Source organism: Erithacus rubecula (genome assembly GCF_903797595.1).
Source record: "Erithacus rubecula genome assembly, chromosome: 10".
Classification (NCBI taxonomy): Eukaryota; Metazoa; Chordata; class Aves; order Passeriformes; family Muscicapidae; genus Erithacus; species Erithacus rubecula.
In genome coordinates, this window is record NC_136662.1 from 14,440,744 (window position 1) to 14,462,360 (window position 21,617).

Here is a 21,617-nt window from a genome sequence, read left to right on the forward strand (position 1 = left end):
TCACTTAATCCAGTGTATTTCTCTTAAACAGAATTCACAGGTTATGGGAATCATATGTTACATCAAGATCACACAATACCTGGAATGATGGTGGAGTCTCATGCTCAGGTCCCTAAAGGTCTAAGAGAGCAGTGAAGTGCAAATCAATTTCAGTAATCTAGAAACAACTAAAGACTTTGCTCAAAGTTGAGGAAATTTCACAAATTTCACATTTCCTCACTAATGACCTGAAAAAACACAGTAAACATGTTTTAGAGAATTTGAAGCATTGTGCATCTTACCTTCACATATGAGACCATAATAAAACTTGGTCTGGAAGAATTCAGACTAATTTTCAGACTGCAGAGGTTCAAATCAGCATCATGCAATAAAAAGCACACTAAACTAGCTTTTAGTGCTTTAAATAGTTATGATGCTCGATAAAATTGGCTGAAAACATGATCTCTGATTTCTGCAAGGCTTTTCATTTTTGATGGCATGGCCTCTCTTCATGGGAGTCTGAGAGAGGCTACTGATATGCAGGGAGAGGGTGGTTTCATTTTCTGTGATATTGCAAACAGAAAATACTCTAGACAGATAGTTGCTTTGTGCAGGACATGATCAGGCTGGATGGGAGCATCAGAGGAAAGCTCCTGTTCTGTCAGATCAGTCAAGGTAAGGTGCTGCTGCTGTGGGGCAGAGGGTTCTCCTAGGAATTCCCCCATTGCTGGTCAGCAACAGGAATGGAAGCTCTGCCTTGCAGACTCCTCTTCTAGCTTTTAACATTTACTTAATTGTGCCATGCTAATGGTCTTGGCTAAAGGGAAAATTATTAAACCACAATTGATTTTAATTTGTTTAGCTGATATGCACATTTTTTAATTTTCAGTGTGGCAAATTACTAAAATAGCAAACCAAATAAAATAATTTACCTTTAGTCTGCTGTTGCACAAACATAGAATTTGAAGCAAAATAAGTTGAGAACTGAACAGTACTTTAATTAGAAAAAATAGTTATTCAGAGTCCCCTATGCTCTGTGTTCAAACCCACATTCAGATTTGGTCTTCCCAAGGACCAGATATGAGACAGCAGGTCAGACAAAAACCTGTTGGTTTGTGATGCTTCAGGCAGTCTGCTGTAACATAGTGTATGTGTAAGTATAGATTTGTCTTTCAAAACAAGTAAATGCTTTACAGACTCTGAGCTCCATCCTAGGAGAGTTTCACTCTGTGCATAGTTAGTATGACCACATCTCATCTTTGAATCTATCCAGTCTGAAAAAACTGTTGGAATTCCACTTGGTAACACACTAAAGCTGTTTTAGTTCAGTAGCAACAGATTTTCTGCTTTCACCACTTATTTATTCTTCATGCTGTATTTGTTAATTATGACTGGCCAGGAAAGCTCCAAATTTTGTCTCTCTTCCTTGGCTGGTTGAGTGAGAATCATTTGTATTGTGCAAATATAAATGCAATGACACACTACAGTGCACTTTTAAAGCCTCTTTCTGATCCTAATACCTTTGGCTACATATTTGGAATTTACTTTAGTAAACATTCAAGCCAGCAAAACCCAAATGAACAAGTTTTTTTCAGAAAGCAAATACACAAATTGCATTAGTGTGGCCCAAGTAAATTAATTTATAAATACAAACATATTCATGGAAAATTTTGCCCCATTAGCAGTCCCCAGATTGTCAGTCTCAGCTGGGGTCAAGGACAGGAGGATATAATGCTGCCAAAGTAAAACATGCAGACAGATAACTGCTGTGTGATTCAGAGGTATAATTCACCTGAAGTAAGAAATGGGATCTGAAATGCAGCCACACTCTCTTAAGTAGAAGGCACTCAAGCTTGTTTTTGTAGCAGGTTGCAATTTTCTTAAATAGTCTGCTCTATGTGTTCTTTTACAGCCAAAATATATTATATGTTTCTCTACTTTTTGAAGTGGATACTGTAGAATAGTGTGATTACAGCTTTTAGCAGCCTCTTTTTGGCTGCCTGGGTGTCCTTTGATAATTGAAAACTTGTTTACTGGCATCATTTGTTGGACTTTATTTAATCACTGTCTCTCCTCTAGGAGCTGCTTTATCCCTTCTGAGGGCTGACTCTTTGCACAGGCTTTGTCTGTTTCCTGGCACTGGGCAGCTGTTTCATGCCAGTGGATTTGTGATTTAGGAGCAGAGTGGGCACCAGTTATCCTGTCCCGGGGTGCAGGGCTGGAGGTGCCCAGGGACAGGGGGATGTGTGTCACAGCCCTGCTGGGACCTGCCAGCTGTTGTCACCTCCCTGGGAAGGCCACCCCCATCCCACTAAAGGCAGCAGGAGTGGTCTGGCTCCGTTTTTAATTGGGAAGAGCTTGTTCCACGTTTCTCTGCTTATCAGAAAACAAAGCAGACCCTTATTAACACTGATCACTTAGATTTCTGTTTAATCAAATAACACAGTGTGTACTAGGTTTTGCTCTGATTTAAATATTGTCTTCTCATCCTTGTCAGCACAATACTCCAGCTTCATTTCTCATTAATCCTGAGAGGAAAGAAAAGGTCTTTATCTTGGATTGCTGTTTCTTTCTGGAGCCTGACAAAGGGTGTTTCTTGCTGGCAGAGTAAGACAGAGGCTGCCATAACAGCAGAAGATCTTCCTGGCTGATGTGCAAGAGTTTCAGAGGCTGTTTCCCCCAGTATAATCACATTAAATTTCTTTTTGACACCTTAAAAAAAGCTGCAGGCAAGATTCTTCTAATAAGGCAGTTATAGGAAGGAAGAAGAGTCATCAAGTATAGAGGCCCAAGTGGTTGTTGCAGCTGAATTTTCCACCTGTGAGCCAGGAGAGAGGGCTTGTGGATCAATATTGATTTGCTCTTTTTACTGCATCTGTGGAAAAGATAGCTGAGAAGTGATTGTGAATTCTTTTGTTTGGTTTATAGTTTTGTTTGGTTAATACTTTTGTGGAGCATTATCTTTTGTTTTTTTATTATAGGTTTGGGGTTTTTGTGTTTTATTTGAATATGTTTTTATTATTATTAATTTAGTGCTTTATATTCTATATTGACATCTATATTGGCAGATATAACTTCATATATATATATATTTATCTGTGTGTGGTGAATATGTATATTCTTTCTTTTTAGTAGTGAAGGTGGAAGCTTGAAAAATACAAAATCCATTCACTATGCTGGAGTAGGTGGCAGGGAGTGAGGAGCAGCCAGGCATGGCTATATATAAGTTTATATTCCTATAAACAGAACACAGGCTGTGCACTCTACTTCCCTTGTGCTGTTCGAAAATTGCCAAAAATTAATTGTTGGAAATGCTCAGGAGTGGGTTTTGAATGTGCTTGTTTATTTGCACTAGAAAATGAAATACATGGAGACATGCCCATACATATACATAGACACCTATTTATAGGTGTGTGACACAGGAGAGGCTTTGCTTCCTCTGCTCAGTGACAGATTCTTTAGTGCTCTGGCAGAGACAGAGCCAAGCAGGCCAGACAGGAGCATAACTGACTCCTGAGTTTGTAACAAACCCACCTTCTCAATTAGCTCGTGTTGGTGACAGAAAGTTAGAATATATGGGTGGTTATTTATTTATTTTAATAAAATGCATTATTCCTATGCAGCAGAAATACAAGTTTCTTAATGCTTCTCCCACACAATTCAGACTTTTGGAGACTGTTATCTGGGAAGGGACCTGTTTTTATTGCCCAAAATAATACCCTGTGTTGTTCTTTTCATCACTTTCTTCTGTAATTGCTTTGAAAAGTAATTCTATCCTTAGCCAGTCAATTTTAGTGTAGTCGATCTCATTTTTGTACAATGACACAGACAATTACTTTTTTTCTCTCCATGGCTAAGGTTATAATGATTCAAATATTCCTGATACTTTTTAGCAGTCAATGTACTTTATGTTTGCCTCTCCCCAAGACTTAAAATCATGGTTCTTTTAAAAGGTTCAAAATTATAAAAATTTGCTTATAGAGTGGCATGACATTGCTTAACCTTTGGTCACTCAGAATTTTTTCATGTTGAGTATTAAGAATTTCTAAATAAAATTCAGGATTTTAATAAAATTAGTTATTTTTAAAGAAATGAAACCAGAAAATTCGTTGGCAAAATACAAATGCATTTCTGAAAACAAGGTCTGCTGACAATCTCTGTGATCAGGAAAATGAAACTACATGTGCTGAGTATACTGCTGACTATGGTTGTTTTGTGGTTTTTTCTCCCCTCTGTTCTAATATTAAATGATTCTATTAAATCTTCATGAGTTTCTAGCAGTTATACTTTTAATTTCTGCTGTTATGCAGCATTTGCTTTTAGTTTTGCTTTTAGTTTTCCCTTTCAAACTTTCTTAGTTTGAAACACATATTATCAGTTCTTAGAAAAATATTTTTGCAAAGGTTGTGAAGGTTGTCAAAAGAAGAAAATTAGAGGGAGGCCATATTACTGAATGCCCTCAAATGTAAAGCTATAAAGTTAATAAAATGATACAGGGTATTTGAAAAAAGAGGTGGAGTAATTAGAAGGGTCTTGAGGATCTTCAGAATCAATCAGAAGGGTCTGATTGACCTTGAGGATCAATCAGAAATAGATTGAGCAAACAGATTTCTGGTTTATTTGGGGTTTCCATTATTTTGTCTTTTCCTTTAGAAAACAGCTGGTATTTATTTCTCATCTTTTGTGTTGCACAGCTAGTTCTAATTTTAGTCCTGTAAATAGCAACAAGCCACGTCCCCCCTGGCCAGTGCAGTGGGATGTGTGGGTCAGTGTGCTGGTGCACACATCCATAACGCATGTGTGAGCACATCATAATTTTGAGAGCATATGAAGGTCTTCATGACTTGTTCCCTTAATTCTCTTGGAAAATATGGTGGCTACTGTTGAGAGTGCCCTGCTGTACTTTAGATAAGATCTTTGATTCCTTGGAAATAGATATAATAGATTTCTCTTATGAGATATCCAGCAGTGTCTCTCTCTCTTGTGTCTCTAGACTGTATCTGAAAAGCTGCTGGGCCAGATGGCACTGTAGATCTGTAACATTTAAACATATTTTTGGCAGCCCTGTGCATGCATAATATCCTGGGTGAAATATTTTTGCTTGCCAGGCTAAAAAAGTGTGTAAACTTCAAAATTACATCCAATGACACCTGAATATCTTTCTATATTTTCTTGGCCAAGTACCTACAGGGTACTTGGCTTAACCAATCAAAAGCAAAATTAACAAAAGAATTAGTCTTCACTACAGCTGTTACCTGACTTCTAAAAAAAAGTGGTTACAAAATAGGGACTTTAAAGAGTCTGTTAATATCCTGGGTTTCCCAGTCAGGGACTGCTGACCAGAACTTGCCTATAAAGTATTATTAGACATTTAAGACTTATGACACTATCCTATAGATTTTTTATGCTTTAATTCATGACCAAAACTGTCTATTACTCATGGATCCTATATGTTTCCCCCTTAATTGTAGCAGAGTCAGGCTTGTACGTATTACAAGTGATAAACAATTTAAGACCCATGTGAATAGTCTGACCTCTCTATTTTGCTGAGGTACAAGTTAATGTTATTTACCAAACACATGACATTTGGTGATATTTACCAAACAAATGACATTCACCAAATAGAATAAGCCAATAGCCAATGGAAATTCTCAAAGCATTTGGAATGTAGGAAATTTTGGGAAATGCCAACTGGACCTAGCTAATTACAGAAGAGGCCAGAACTGAGTATTTGTTTAACTAATTGGTAGTTAGACACCTGTAGGTGCAGCTTGCAGAATGATGGTTGAATTTTGATGCTTCTTGTTCTTCAAGCAATATGGAGATCTGAAGTTGGTTGAGTTGATTTTATTAATTGAAATTCAAATCATAATCTCAACACAAGTTTGTTTGAAGAACCTATAAACTGTGTCAGCATCTTTTAAGCTACTTGTGTAATGTAAAAGCACATTCATATTTAGACTTTAGTCTAAATTTGTCTAGAATATTATTATTCAATTTACAATGAGTACTGAGGCGTGTACTGTAAAAGGCTGAATCCCCTGGGAGGCATGAGCTGGGCTCTCTGTCTTTTAAAACACATATAAAAGTGGAAGAAATCTTCTCTAAAGCAGGTCTGTAGTCAAGTCAGCATCCTCACAGACTTTCCAGTACTTCAGTCCCATTTTTTCTTTCTAGCAAAGCACATCTGATTTGGTATTTCTGCCTCTTGGGAACATTCCTACCAAACCAGTTAGGCATCAGTGTCCCTCTCCTGATGCAGCTGTACCATTATGCAGAAAGCTGGCAAGCAGAGAAACATAAATATGTAGTTCAGTGATCAGGACACTTGCCAGAAGGAGAGAAGTCTTGGGTTCTGGTCTCTCTCTGCTTAGTTAGATCTCTGCTTTAGTATTTGGTATTAAGCATCATGGTTTCCATCCTGTCAAGCTGTTGAATCTAGTCTAGATTAAAATATTCTGTTGATTTCTGAGTTTTCAACTCTAAGCATTTTGGGAAAATTACAGTGGTGACAATGAAGCTTAAGTATGTTCGTGATTAGACAGAAGCTGAATGGCCATAGTAATTAAAGGCCTTATCCACAGATGTGTGATTAAAAAATTTCCATCCAATGACTTAATTTTAGAGCTACTTTTAGTGCTCCTGTAAAAGCTGATTCATCTTGATGTAATCTCAGAAACTCTTCCTTAAACTCTACTTCCATCAATTAATTTTAATTCTTTAGAAATTCTTTTTCTTTAAGAAACACATGGAAATCTAAGGAAAATATGTGGAAAAACAAAAAGAAAAATAAAACAGAAAAAGTAGCATGAAAAGATATAACTCTCCTGAACCCAAACACCAAAGTATAAAACTGCAGGTAGGAAAAGAAAGAAACAACAGCAAAGAAACAAAAGAATTTTAAGGGTCTTGCTTGAAGTACATAGCCAGGGTAATTAATGGAGAGTATGGAGCTGAAGAGTTAATGGAATGTTATAGATTAAAAACTACACAAAGAGAAGTTGATCAGACATTTAAATTTACATTTTCTTCTGTTTGAATCCTGATTGATTTGTTGCTATAAAGACCTGAGCATCAACTTGTATTTTATTCTGTGGCTGTTTCCAAGTTCATAATGAAAAATAAAAAAACCCCAAAGCTTGCATTCCAAAATAATGAAAGAATTGGGCATTCTCATGAAGAACCTGATATTTACTAAACTAAGAGAGAGGTGATTTCCTCCAGCTTCTCCAACCATGACTTTGTATGTTTGTTGAATAGGGACATCTTTTAGACTGTAAGGATCTGGTAGCTGTAGGGATTTTGGCCAAAGACAGTATTCCTAAGTGGCATAGTGAACATTATGCCCATGTGGCATGCTTAGGTTTTTGGAGTTCTTTTTAGAGACCAGCAGTTACAATTGTATCATAAGAAAATATGTCATGCTTCTTCAGTTTTCCTTGTATTCTGCATCTCTGAATATGACCTTCTTTTGGATGTGTTGAGTCTTTTGACACACCCTTGAGTAGGATCCTCTGTTCCCCTGGACAGAGGAGTTGGTTTCCTATGCTGTAAAGCATGGTGTGTGATGTAGAAGCCCAAAGGATAGGGGCTCCCTTTGTTTTTTTCATGTAATGTGGTCTTCCATATAGTGCTTCCCATCTGGCAAACCTAGAATTCACATTTGTACTTTGGAGCATCTTTCAAAATGTATGTCAAGGTCTTGGGACATTTAGACTTTTGCCTTAAATAGCAGTGCTCAAAAGCAGTGTCAGCTACAACAGTTTTCAAAAATCTGTAGGAAATAAAAGCCAAATATAGGTAATTTTCACCAAAGCAAGCCATGAGTTCCATGGAAGTTATGGGATTTGTTAACTCAGACCTTGGCAGAAACTGAGGCTGGAGCAACTGGCTTTCGGGAGAGGAGCTATTTTTTGGCCTCTTGAGAACATACCAATTGACCACCTGATGGCTTTTATGGTCTCTCAGACCCCCTCAGTCCTTTGCAGCCCTGAATCTGGGCTATGAATGACAATGACTCTTCCTCTAGTCCTGATTAAAATCAAGGCAAGAAAGGAAAGGCAGTTGTGAGGAGGAAGGAAATGTTGCCTGCCAGGTGGAGATGGAGAGATTAGAGGAATGGTGATGAACCAGAGTATCAGAAAATCTTTCTGCCTTATGTCTCTGTGACCTCAGCAGCCTTGCTCTTTTTTAACTGAATCTTTAAAAAATATATTGTATTTATTTTATAGGTGTATTATATGGCTATAACAGATCCCTTAATATTACTGCAGATTTCTGATTGATTATGGCTTAAAAATTTCTATTATTATTTGGGACATAGTATTCCTGAAATGTGTAATTTGGTCTCCCAAGCACAGATGTTGCAATGATGGTTTCTGATCCCCAGATGTGTTTATTATAACCCACTCTTTGTAAAGAAACTGCAAATAATGATGAAAGTTCAAAGTGGTAGAAATTGCAAGGAACTGAAAACATAATTTCTCTGCTCTGCATTCCACTCAGTCTCCTAGTGAATATATGTTGTAGATTGTTTCATTCCCTGATATTCAGAGCCCTATATATTTTAAATATACTCCTTGCTATAAACTCTGACAGCTACATTCCACTGGAATCACAAAACTGTGACCAGATGAGGAAATCTCACTAACAGAGAAGGGAACTAAGCTTATGAAACTTACCAAAGGAATAAATAAAAATTACTCTTACTATCACAGCATTCAACAGTCAGGTCATTGAATTGGCTTTCCCTCATTACATTTCTTGTGCATAGACACACACAAACTTTTCTATCTCCTTTTTTTCTGTTATCTGGAGAAGGGAAATGTGTTTATTTTTAAAATTCTTTTCTGAGTCTGGTTATTGTGGTGATAATCAACTTGTAAGAAAATAGAAATTTAACAGCTAAATAATGCTATCTTATAATTTAAATGAGAGATATCTACCTGTTTTTTCCCAGTAGGAATAGAAGAAAACATGAGACTATCATGAAGAGCTTAGATGCTCTATTCCCAGGTGTTGAGAGGGACTATAAGACTGTAAAACCTTGAGATTGATGGTATGGAAAAATACACAATGTTTTAATCGTGTTTGACTGAACTTGGATCAACATTTTTGTTATATAGAGAGTCATGCACAGATCTTTTCAAAGACTGTGTGAGACTAACCCTATGATCATTGCTGGGAAAAAAAAAAAAAACCTAGATATTTTCTCTTCTTTTCAAAAAATTATGTCTTGCATGAATATTGATTCTCTGACACTGGTGAGCAAAATAACTTATCTTGTTTGTTTGGGGTTTTTTTTGAGTTTAACTCAAAATCAGAAACTGTCACTGGAAACAAAGATTGATGCAGCCTGTGACTGTGGTATTGAGCTAATTTTTTATTACAATTCTCGATGTGTCACTCAACTAAGATTTCCTTTTTGAAGTGGGGCTATAGATCACTGTCAGAAATAGTTTCTGTTTATACAGTTCTGTTTTATACTTGAGTGTATGTAGCAGTTTTATTGGTGAGTGGCCATAACTGAATACCTACTGCTACATCACAAGCAATTGCTTTTCTTCTTTTTCACAGTGCTTGAAAATATATTATTTTTGGATGGGTTTAATGACAGAATATAATGAATATACCCCTGAATATGTTTAGAATGCTTCCAGTTCCTGGAATTCATGATACCACAGTGACTTTATATCTAAAATTCTGTCAATAGTATATGGTAAATTCCTAATTTAATTTGTTTATTTAGATTTTTAAATCATTCATGCAGTAAAAGTACTTAATCTGTATAGAATGTACCCGGTTTAAAATGTATTGGACATGTTATAAAGTGTTATATATTCTTATTTTACTTCATCTCTAATGATTTGCATATGATATATCAGATTCAAGAGCAGAAGTAGTAGTATGATGGTCTTAATTCAGCCATATATATATACTCTTAGTGTTCTTATTCTGTAATTGTTACATAATTCCCACTTCAAGTGCAATTCTTAGACTTACAGAACTTTACATATTATTCTTGTTTTCCTGTCTGGGTGCATAAAAAAGTACAAGAATCACTTCACTCTTCCTTACAAAGGTCTCAGGAACAGGAATGGGAATTACATTAAGGATAAATTTTTGCAGTTGAATGTGTTTGGCACCTCAGTATATGTCTGAATTTCATGACCTTTATGGTTTCATCTCTATCTGACTACACTATGTTTCACAGAAAGGTCTTAGACCTATATCTGAAATAGGTTATCTAGAGATAAATAACTTAGAGGTGTATTTGCAGCTCTGTCAAACACCAGTAGTGTTTCTTTTTTTCTTCTGCCTGTGATGCTTATCTGAAGCATCCTCCAGTTGATCATGTTTATAAGCATCTAGTGGTTTCCTCTCTTTGGCATGCTATTATTCCATTGGAAAACATAGAGTATGATACTTACCTCTGAAACAGTTCAAGATACAGGCAAAGAAAAGGTAACTTCTTATTTCATATCATTCATTCACATATTACTGTAAAGAGCTGTTCCATTGATGTCTATTCACAATTTCCCTATACCAACTGTTAATTATCAAAAAGAGGTATTTGAATGAAGATGCTCAATCCATTTTGCTTCTTTTTTTTTTTTTTAACAAATGCCTGTTTTTACACAACATTCTATTTCATACTGGTAACACAAGTTCAGGAGGTTAGAAGATCAAGTCAGATAAGCATCCAAAAAATTGAAATACTGGTCTGTCTCTCATATTATTGCATTTTATTTATAATACCTTAGCTTATTTAACAACTTGCAGTTAGTTTCTGTCCCAGGGCAAGATACTTGCCTATATTGAAGTAGTCAAATTTATTACTTTAGCTAGGGAAACGAAATAGATCCACACTTCTGACACTTGAAAATCCACATTGGGTACTTGAATGATGCTGTATATTCATCACAAGAATAAATATAGCTACCTGCTGTCTTATTGAAGGTTTGTGCAGATGGAATGAAAACATTAAAAATGTGTTGGAACTCCTCAGTAAAGAGTGGGCTGTAGAAAGTCTCATATCTTTGTAGTTTAAATAAACATAGAACCCAGGTCACGTACATCTCAAGAAAACCTAAAGGACCCTGGTCACCATGATAAAAGATAATGCACTTCTGTAAGTTTGTTAAAGACAAAATTTTATAACAAACAATCCAAATAATAAAAGGCATTTAAATGTCTCTCCAGAATTCACACATCAGTTAAAAGCCTTGGTTGTAAATCTGAATAATGCTAAATAAATCAAATCTGACAGTTGTTTCCACTAAATACCTTCTGCTGTGATCTGAGTACCAGCTGTCTGATATTTTCAAATGTGAAGCAGGTTATGGAGTTGGATTAGCTTCATCCCACCTAGAAAGGTGAAAATGGTGTTCTCACTTTCAGTTCTGTTCAGGTGATAATTAACTAAAGTACTAAAGATAATGCAACTATTATATGAAATTATAAACTTGTCATTAGTCTGCATATTCTGCTAAAATTAATGCTAGTTTAAAGTGAATAGTGTCCATGAGATGGAGAGAATTTGAATCTTATCAGACATTTTCTTATGCTCTTATTCCTCAAGAAATATCTCAAGGACTTCTTAAGGAAAGAACTAAGTTCCACCTTGGGCTATTTACTGAAGTAAAAAAGAGCATTCATAACTTCTGCACTTGAGCAAAAATATGGAAATGATCTTTTAAGAGCTGAAAGAAGAGTTGAAATAATACTCAAAAAGAAATCTGGATTATCCACTCTATATTATCAGTTATCAAGAGAGGGTCTGTGAATTTCCAGGCTTCACCTGCTTGATTTCCAGCTTCCACAATTGATTTGTTGTTGGCCAGTGTTGTTCTCACTGATGTGTTGGTTTCTCTCTGAGTGTCCCTTTCACTCTGAAGAAGTGCCCTGATGGGATGCAGTTCTTAAAAGTGCTCATAATTTCTGCACAGGCCACCACTCCATCATTCCAACCACGGATATAGAAGCAATTTGGAGTGATATTTCACTCTAGTCAGTAAAGTAGGACTAATACATGAAATTTGAGAAAACCAGAATGATTATATTATTGCTATATTTATTGTATAGTTATTTATTGCTCTTTATTTTATTATCTTAGTATATTTTTTCTTCAAATAGCTGATTATGTTAATAAGTAAAGATGTCAGTTGTGAAAGCTAGACTTCATTAAATATTGATTCATAATTCACAAAGCTTGTTCCTACTTTATTACACAAATAATCAAAAATTTCCAGAAGCTGTTAGTCTGTATGAGGCATTCATGATTTTGGTAATAATTTTGAGGAGCATTGCTGCTGACATGCCACCTTGGGGGCAACCTCAGTCATTTATTTACTTTTTGATGCGTTTGATATAACATTGTCAGAACAGGAAAGATGCAAACCAATTAAAAACCCTCCCTATGCCCAACTGGAGTAATTTACCAACACAGAGGCCCTTTGATGCATTCAGTTTTACTGTGAAATAAAACACTGTGTATTTCTTCCAGCTTTTGACTAGATTAATTTTGAATCTTTCTGTCAGGAGATGTACAAGTGTTATCTGTAAATGAGAAATGTATGCAAGGTGCTCAACTACTACTGAATTTCAATGAACTTTGTGGTTCTAATGTCGTGAAGCTCTGTCAAATGTTAACAGAAATTAAAAGTAAAATTCATATGGAGCTTTCACAAATCACAGCCTCATCTGTCAGCATTTTATAATAACCTAACAGTTATGATCTATCAAGGTATTAAAGTGCAGTTCTGAGCCCCAAAGGAAAAATCATGACATTCTCAGACCAGTGAAGTAAAAATAAATATTTTTATTGAAAAGAATTGTCAAGGTTTCCTTTCAAAGTTCTCTCACTAATTGCATTTCAAACAACTTCAGTTATAAATGTTGAGAGCGAACAGGAAAAAAAACACTGAGACTGTTATAACTTTGAATACTTTATATAACACCAGTTTATGTTTATTTAACATTTCTTTCCGCATTTTCAAAAATAAAGTTGATTTTAAATTTTTGATAAGGTAGATTTCTTTACAAGCACATTAGACTGTGGCACTATAATTCTGATTTAGCAGGGCAGGAGAGACATTAAATACTTGAAAGCATTCCATCTTATATGTCAACACTTAAATTTCTGTAAAGACCAGTTATATGAATCTAGACACTGTACAGAAATGTATGGCTTTACATTAAACTGCTTGGACTAAACTTTCAGGATCTGTCAGGCCTATGAAGTTTGTTATGCTTATTGAAAACTGTATTTTCTGCTGCTGAAAACACAAAGGCTTAGAGCCAGGTTCTGGTCTGCATTACAGGCTGGTTTTACTGCTCCAAGGTTCAAAGGGCTAGAAAGCCAATCATAACAATAAGGGAAGGGTTGGATCAGCTTCATCTGACTCCTCCCTGGCTTTCCTTGGAAAAGTGGAGAACTTCAAGCATTCACTGTTGTAATAACATCTGCTTGGAATTATCAAAATAACAAATTATCTGTGAGGATTTTTTTTAAATTTAGTTACCACATTTTGTTTCCTTTTCACTGAATGGTCCAGAAGCACATATTTCTCAAGGTGGGGAAAATCAAAGGTCAGTTCTTGTTTTTGTGTATATATGTAAATATGCACATATATTACATGTGCATAGTCACACACCTGTCTGAGATGATAAAACTCACACACCAAGAAGACGCTGTGATGTTTGAGATGCACACTAACCACACTCTGATATTGAAACTATTTTACTCTTACCTGAAGTAGTTGAACATTGAAATGTTCAGGGGCAGGATGAAGTACCTTTGGTTGCACAGCTGAGTGCCATTACTGTGGCACTTCAGGAGGTCTTATTCTTTTGTTGTCTTAATCGTTAAATATTCTTTACAAAGTCTAAGAGGAAGGATGCAACTTCAAACGCTTGTTTTTTTGAGTTCCAAAACTACAAGACTGGCTTAAACCTAATCTTTTTCTGCTTCAGTACAGTATGAGATTACACAAGCCAATATACTCAGCTCTTAAATGAGTATCTGAGTAATTGAAATAAAAGTGGATTTGGAAAGTCAAAGTGGGTATCTGAGTAATGGAAATAAAAGTGCATTTTGAAGGTCATATCTTTTTCATATCTTGCAAGTGATATATAAAATTTCTGTTTGCTGTTTACACTGAGAATCTAAGGACAAGAATTCCCCTCTAGCCTGTTGGTTAGAACATGTTCTTCAGAAATGTGGGTTCAGACCTCTTTAGCTAGAGGTAGATGTTGAAACCATATTTTCCATGTGCCAGGTGCAAGTTGTTATCAACTGATCCATTTATTAAAAAGAAGTTGTCTTCTGTTATGGGAATCTCTCCTTTCATTTCCTTTGCAATTTTACACACACAAAATAAGAGTTTTTGGATTTTTTTTCATTTCAGCAAGAAGAGTTCTAATCACTTTAAGTTTTGTTTGCTCTGAACTGTTTTTTGGTAACTATTTTCTCTTTCAGTTCAGCAGCCAAACCACAAATCTGTGTCTCCTCATGTTGTGAAACTTAGTTTGAGGACAAACCGTAATAGCAATAATAATTTTCTAACCTTTGATGAGTTGCCGTTTTACTACTTCTCCTCTGTAGAAATTTTTTCATTTTTTTCTACCAAGAAATTTTTCATAGCATAGTCTCTTAAGTTTGTTTTGTCATTTTCCCCAGACACCCCCTGCATCCTGTGCATAAGTTCTCAGAAAGTTAATGTGAATCACTGCTTTGAGAGTTTCTATACTTAATCTATTTTGTGCTGTCATCAATCCAACAGAATTAACTTGTGGTCAAACATGCTGTTTAGGAGAAGGCACAAAGTGTTCTGCTTCTCTAGGAAAGAAAGTGCTGCAGAGTGAACACTCCTGAGTGCTCCTGTGCCCTTGGATCTGGAAAAGCAGTGATTGGGATTTTCCTTCCCTGTGCAAGTGAAACAGGGACCATGTTTGCATCCTGGGGAAAGCATTTTCGTGTGCTGGGGGAATTTCAGTAAAATCAAAGCAGACTGAAAGAGTACTTTTTCACCTGGGAGGTTTTCTTGCCCTCATAATAAACCTCAGTAGCTGCAATCAAATCTTGAGATGTTGCAGTAGGCAGCAGGTCACTCATGTCAGAACTTTACTGGGTCTGCATTATTGCATTCACCATTTTCCCAGAATCAGCTTGGGTTTTAGGCTCTGGCACTTTATATTTCTGACTGGACTTCAACTCCTTTCTTTGCCTTTTTCCTGTATTCCCCAACTCTACTTCCAGCCCTGATTAGATGCAGGAAGTGCAACAATTCAAAGATAATTAGTGGAAAATAGAGTAAAATTTATTTCCTTACTGATTTTAAGAATATTTACTTATATATATGTTTATTTATAGGGAATAATTGTCTGTGCTCTGTTTACTGTGTGGTCTTTAAAAAGGTTGCATGCAAGGATTATGTATCTCCTGCAAAAGAAGCACTTGTATTCCTTGCACAGACATTCTTAACTTAAATGAATATATGAAAGCAAAAGTAGAATGCCTGAGGAAATCCTCCAAAGTTTTCTCTTAAAATATAAAAGCCAGGTTTTCAGTTTTAGGTCTATGTTATAATCATTACTTCATTCTAGGCAGGAACACTTTTAGATCGAACTAGAGATAGATAAAACTGGTCTAAAATTCCTGGACTGTCTTTCTTTAGAAAAGAGCTTCTGGTGAAGGTGATTTGGTAGAAAGAAGATTTTTTTTTCCTGCTGTGATCTCTTTTTTGTCTAAGAACAGCCTCACTACTACAGAAGTACTAAGAACTACAGAAATAACACTATAAATATATTCCAAAGCCTGTTATTTTAGATGGAATTTCATACAATATCATATCAGATCTACAGTGACCTAAAGATATTGAAAAACTGGTCAGTTTTGTAGAAACCAGTGACATGCACAGTTTGAATTCATTTCCATTTGGAGAGTTTTCATCCTGAGATTACTCCCTTTGAACAGCAAAAAGATTCTGCTTGGAAAGATAAAACAGATATTAGAATTTAATAGGATCTATAGTACAGAAAAGACTACAAAGTTGCAGTTCTTTGTACATGTAAACATTCAGTAATTGAGAAAATTGTATTTTATAACAGAAACATTAAATCCCACTTTAAAATTAATCCCCTGTTTTTGTGGAATAAGTATTCAAAGTATGATTTCAGTCTTTGAAGTGACTTTTTTGTCACATTTAAAACTCTGTGTTCCATTAGAGTTGTGGGGTAGCTTTCAAATTTTACACACTGTCTCTAATCCAGAGCATAACTTGCAGTGTTAGTTTTGAAGGATCCTTGTTGTTTCTGTAGAGAATGGATGCTGTAATTTTATGGTGCCAGGAACTAGTATTTTGTAGCATAATTCCTATACTGCTAATGTCTCTTTCTTCTATGGCATTTTTTTGAGATATAAGTAAAGGGTACATAATATATTTTTTTCTCATAAGAAATCTCTTTGACTTTTATAGATAATACCATTTGTAAAACACAGGAGAGAATTTGTGGGTGCTCAGTGTCTCTGTGTGTGGTGGAATCTAGAATATATTTTTCAAACTTTCACCTATCCACAAAGATATTTAATATGTTGGCAGAATTGGATCACTGGGCATTTTCTTTTGTCTCACTTGAGATCTTTGTTACTTCAGTCCTTGCCCTTTGATGTTGGATTTGAATAAGTAAAAAAATCAAGAGATGTTCTGGAACAAGAGTTTATAGCTTTGCTTTTGGTTATCACAAATGCAGCTGGAGGCCATTGTTTTATTCAAAACCTTTAGTCTGCAGTAAATTGAAAAGAGCTTTGGATTTATAAATACAAAATCAGGTAAATTTCCTGTGTTCCAATGATTTATTTGGATGTTGCATAGTTCTGTCTATTCCCTCTCAACCCTTGCACATTTGCTGTTTAGATAGATTAGATGGATGCTAATTCTTTAAGTTGCTGCCTTGTCTTAGAGTCTACATAACAAAACTAGAAGCTCAGATTTTATGACTGGATGGAATCAAGATTGATTACATTTGATTTTATTTTGGTATTTCCTTTTTGAAGTTAGTTCATAGGAGAACTTTAATTTCTTGATAAAAATCACTTCACTCTAGTGAATAAAATTTCAATGAGCTCCAACAAAAAAGATAATAAGCACTTCCTTGTTTTCAAATAGATTTTGAAGGTTTTTTTGCAAGTTTCAGACCTTGCTTTCAGTGAGATGGCCACTATGCTAAAGACTTCAGGGAAAATGAAAGCAAAAACCAGATAACATGAGGAGTGCATTAAATGTGAGAAATATGTCAATGTCCAAATTCAGCTAGTATTCTCAGGGATACATAATGAGGGCACAATAAAGAACCTGAAGAAATAAATGATCAGACAGTGTCTTTTGAACAGATGGGGACATAAATAGTCTACCATATATCAAAAGTGCTAGTACATTGTGTTTAAGAATGCAACTTTGCTGTGTTCATAAAAACTTCATTTAACACAAAGCCAAATATACTTGTTTAATGAAATGTATATGTTTCCATGAAAAACATATTATTTGGCATCTTTTATTCTTCTGTTGAGATAAACTGAAAAATGAGCCCTAAGAATTTTGGTGCCTAATCTCCCTTTAGGATTAGGTACTTCTAGACATCTTAGGAATCTCAGCTTTATTGCAGGACAACATTAAAAGCAAGGCACTCCTGGAGATGTTCTAGCACCTGCTAATTGCCTGAAGGCTCTTCACTGTCATTAGTTAAGGACTTTCCCCATTGCATTCCAACTCTCCTTGAAGCAGGGAAACCTCCAGCCTCCATAACATCCCATCACTGTGGAAACTATGAATTCTTTACTGGGGGAGAGCCACTAACCTGGCAATGGAATAATTGTGCTGATTACAGGGCTAAACCTGACTTCCTCTATTTCACTGTCAGATGGAGAGAAAAAATTAAAATAAACCAGTTAAATCTACATTGAAATCTGCCTCTAATGCTTCTGAGCATCTCTTAGAAAATGACACAGAGGAAGGAAATCTCTGGTTTGTCCTCCTTGGTATGAATTCTTTCTTAGTGTGGTGCTGAATACAGCTGCAGGTTTTGTACGTGTTCTGGTTTAGCATTTTTTATTTTTGCTTTTGGATCTCTGAGTAAAACTAAAACCATTCCTCAGTCCCTGCATAAACAAGTCCATATGTTTTGTGTTTCACTGAAAAAAGAGTGCAAGGTGAACATTTGGTATGAGTCACTGAAAACATTTTTGGACAAACCTGGTCTGAATTCCAGGTTTATGACAAAAGCTGGAGTCACATAAAATCTCATCTGGTTCTGCTGAAATTTTGTTGTCAGTTTTCTCAGCCTTCTTGAAAACCTTTGGCAACAGAGTTGGCTTTAGCACTGTCAGAGATCTGGAGTGGCACAAAGGAGCAATAAGGCAGGGATCTTTCAACAATAAGTGTGACACAAGGCACCAAATCTGTTCATCATCATTGCTCTACAGCTTCCTCCTGCTTCCACCTTTGGAGATTTTCTGTGTGAGAGATGTGCTGCTTCCCTGGGATGGCAGATAAAGCTGCTGTCTGCACTAAAACAAGGAAGAAGCATTCAGCAGCTTTTGTGCTCTCTTTCTGTAACCTCTCTCTTGTACCCTTCTGTAGCCCCTGATTCAAACTAATACAGTTAAGTAACTCTGTAAAGAAGTTTCACTGTGCTTTTCTTTCTACCATTTGTATTTAATAATTTAATTTCTAATGTTTTGCCTTGCTTCCTCATGCAGTCAGTATCCTCTTTTGCTATTCCCTTTAGAGCTCTTCTGATGACAATACATAAAATATAGTCCAGCTCTTTCTCAATAGTTATTCCCAGCACATAGAGAATAGGAAAAACATGAGTTTATTCTCTACAGGGATTGTCTACCCAGTGCCTACCCACCTTCTGCCAGAGGGATGCTGACTGACCTGTAGCAACATGAGGAATCTCCTGAGATTCTCCTGTCTTGGAGTTCCTATAGGATTTTATCTGCACCTGTGGAGCTTCATTTGGGTTTTGGTGGGGTTTTTTGAGTTCAAAAAAGTCGTGTATTTTGGACAAAATCTCCTATAATTTCTGACCTTAAAGGTGAAAATAAACTTTTATCAAGGCATTAAACAGTTGTTAACAAATTTGGAAACAATGTTGCAAGACAAAAAATTGTATATATTTTGAAAAAATAATTGTACATTTTACTCTAGAGACAATTTGGTTTCTAACTGTTTTGCCCTCACTTACCTGAGACAAATGACTCAGGCACCAATATGACAAATGTTTGTATTTAACCACAATGAAAAGTAGTTTATATTAAAGATAGCCATTGCATCCTGCTTACTTCAGTCCTTTGCTAAGCCTGTTTCTCTCTGGTTTTTCTGTTGCACTGTGTTGCTCAAGTCTGATTCCCAGGTTCTTTACCTTTCTTCCATTTACTTGGTCCTTGTACAGGCTGCTGTAAATGTTTGCATTGTGGATTCTATTAGGAAATAGTAATCCCCAATTCCGTCCTGGACAAAATTCTTGGAGCAAACAATGTTTATAGTTCCCCATGTTTGTTGTAGTCAGTGAGAAAAACAACCAATCCAATCCCTCAGTATTCCTAACAGACTTGCCTAAATAATATGCTTCATGGCACCACTGGATGTTCTGGGGAAGCCAACATTGCTTGAATATTTCTCTTTTACTGCTATTGTTGCTTTGACAGCTTTGATTTTATAGCAACTTTAATCATGTGTGTCTTATTCCTTCACCTCTGGCATTTTGCAAATATTCTATTTCTCGCTTTTTGCTACCATAACTACGTTCATCAAATTATAATTCATCAATCTTTTTCTCTGACACCCACAGGGGAAACCCCAGAAGTATACTATGTCAGCTAAACAAGAAAATGCTAAATATATACATGTAAGAAAAGCTATTAATTAAAAAAAAATAAAAAAATAAAACAACCCTGAAGAAGAAAAATTAGGTATATAAGTTAATGTGACCCCAAGGCAGCATTGGCAGTAACTTATGTGCTGACAGTTATGAGCCTGTTTATTCTATGCTCAACCATACATGTGAAAAAGTGCCATCAAGTAGAACAACAAAAAGGACTTGTGTTGTCCTAAAGATACAAAGTAGCAATAAATCATATGAGGGACATTAATGCTACACTTATGTTTTTTCCTAAAAATATAATAATTTTCTGTGGGTTTTTTTTCCTTATAACATTTGTTTTGCTCATTGTTCCAGGAAAAGCTGTAAGAGGTTCTGCCTGGATTACAAGAATCTATAGAGCTATCAAGAGCTATACAGAATTACATCTGCAGGGCTGCTAGCAGCTCCCATTTCCTGTAAGATGTATTCTTCTCCATCACCTGGCAGCATTTAAGTGAGGTGGATAAATACAGGCCCCAAAAAGTAATTTTGTGCTTATATTTTTTAACACTAATGACCTTTGGCTGCTGATCCTGGTCCTCAACTAAACTGGATGTGGACACAGAGAGATTTCTTATAGATGGCGATGTCTGGCAATGTTTCTCTTTGGGTTGTTTGTTGATTGGTTAGATTTTGGTTTTGGTGGGTTTTTTTTGGGGGGGTGGGGGGGAGTGGAGGATTTTGTTTTGTTTTGTTTTGATTGGTTTGGTTTGGTTTTGTTTTGGGTTTTGGGTATGTTTCTGCTGCCTCCATCCCCCCCAGTTATCATCCTAGAAGGTATTTGATATTAAATGTCATTGGGGAAGGAGATGGTGAAGGACCAAAGGTGGTGAAGAGCTTGAGGGGAAGCTGTGTGAGGAGGGGCTGAGGGCACTGGGTCTGTTCAGCCTGGAGGGACTGAGGGGAGCCCCCACTGCAGCTGCAGCTTCTTGTGAGGGGAGAGGAGCAGCAGGCGCTGATCTCTGCTCGGTGCTGACAGTGACAGGAGCCCAGGGAATGGCCTGAAGCTGAGCCAGGGCAGGTTTAGGTTGGGTATCAGAAGTCTCTTCACCCAGAGGGTGTCTGGGCACTGAGCAGCTCCCCAGGGCAGTGCAATCTGATTCCTATTGGTTTAAAAGGGAACCTACTTCAGTCCAAATTGGTTCTTTTGATGGTAAGACTGAGCATAGGTTAATAAAGTGATGCAATCATGAGCTGCATCCAAAATGTATCTTGAGCCTTTTGACTCAAGAAGGATCAGATGCAAAGCTACCAAAATGCTGTAAAACGTTCTTTTAAAACTTATTTCATGCTATCAGAAATGGAACCATATTTTTATATGCATGTTAAGGCATAACATTTGATTGCTAAAATTTTATCTAAAGACGTAGATTAGGAATTTGTAAAAAATTTAAATTTTTAAGAAATTTAGAAACTGTGCTTATAAACTTTTAGTACTGTAGATGTGGACCCAGCAAAATGATAGACCTTACAGATTATTGTTCCCACAGGATGTTCAGCAAATACAAAGATTCCAAAGAAATAGGAAGAGCAATTGTTGGTTAAAAGTATAACTGATTGGTAAAATTAAAAAAAAAAAAAAAAAAATTTCTAATCAATGTGTGAATTTCAAACCTAAACAGAGAACACTGAACTAAATGCTGAAAAATGGGAAGTTTTCACTAGCAAATCACTAATGATGCAGAGCTTTTGAGTAACAAATCTTCTCCTGA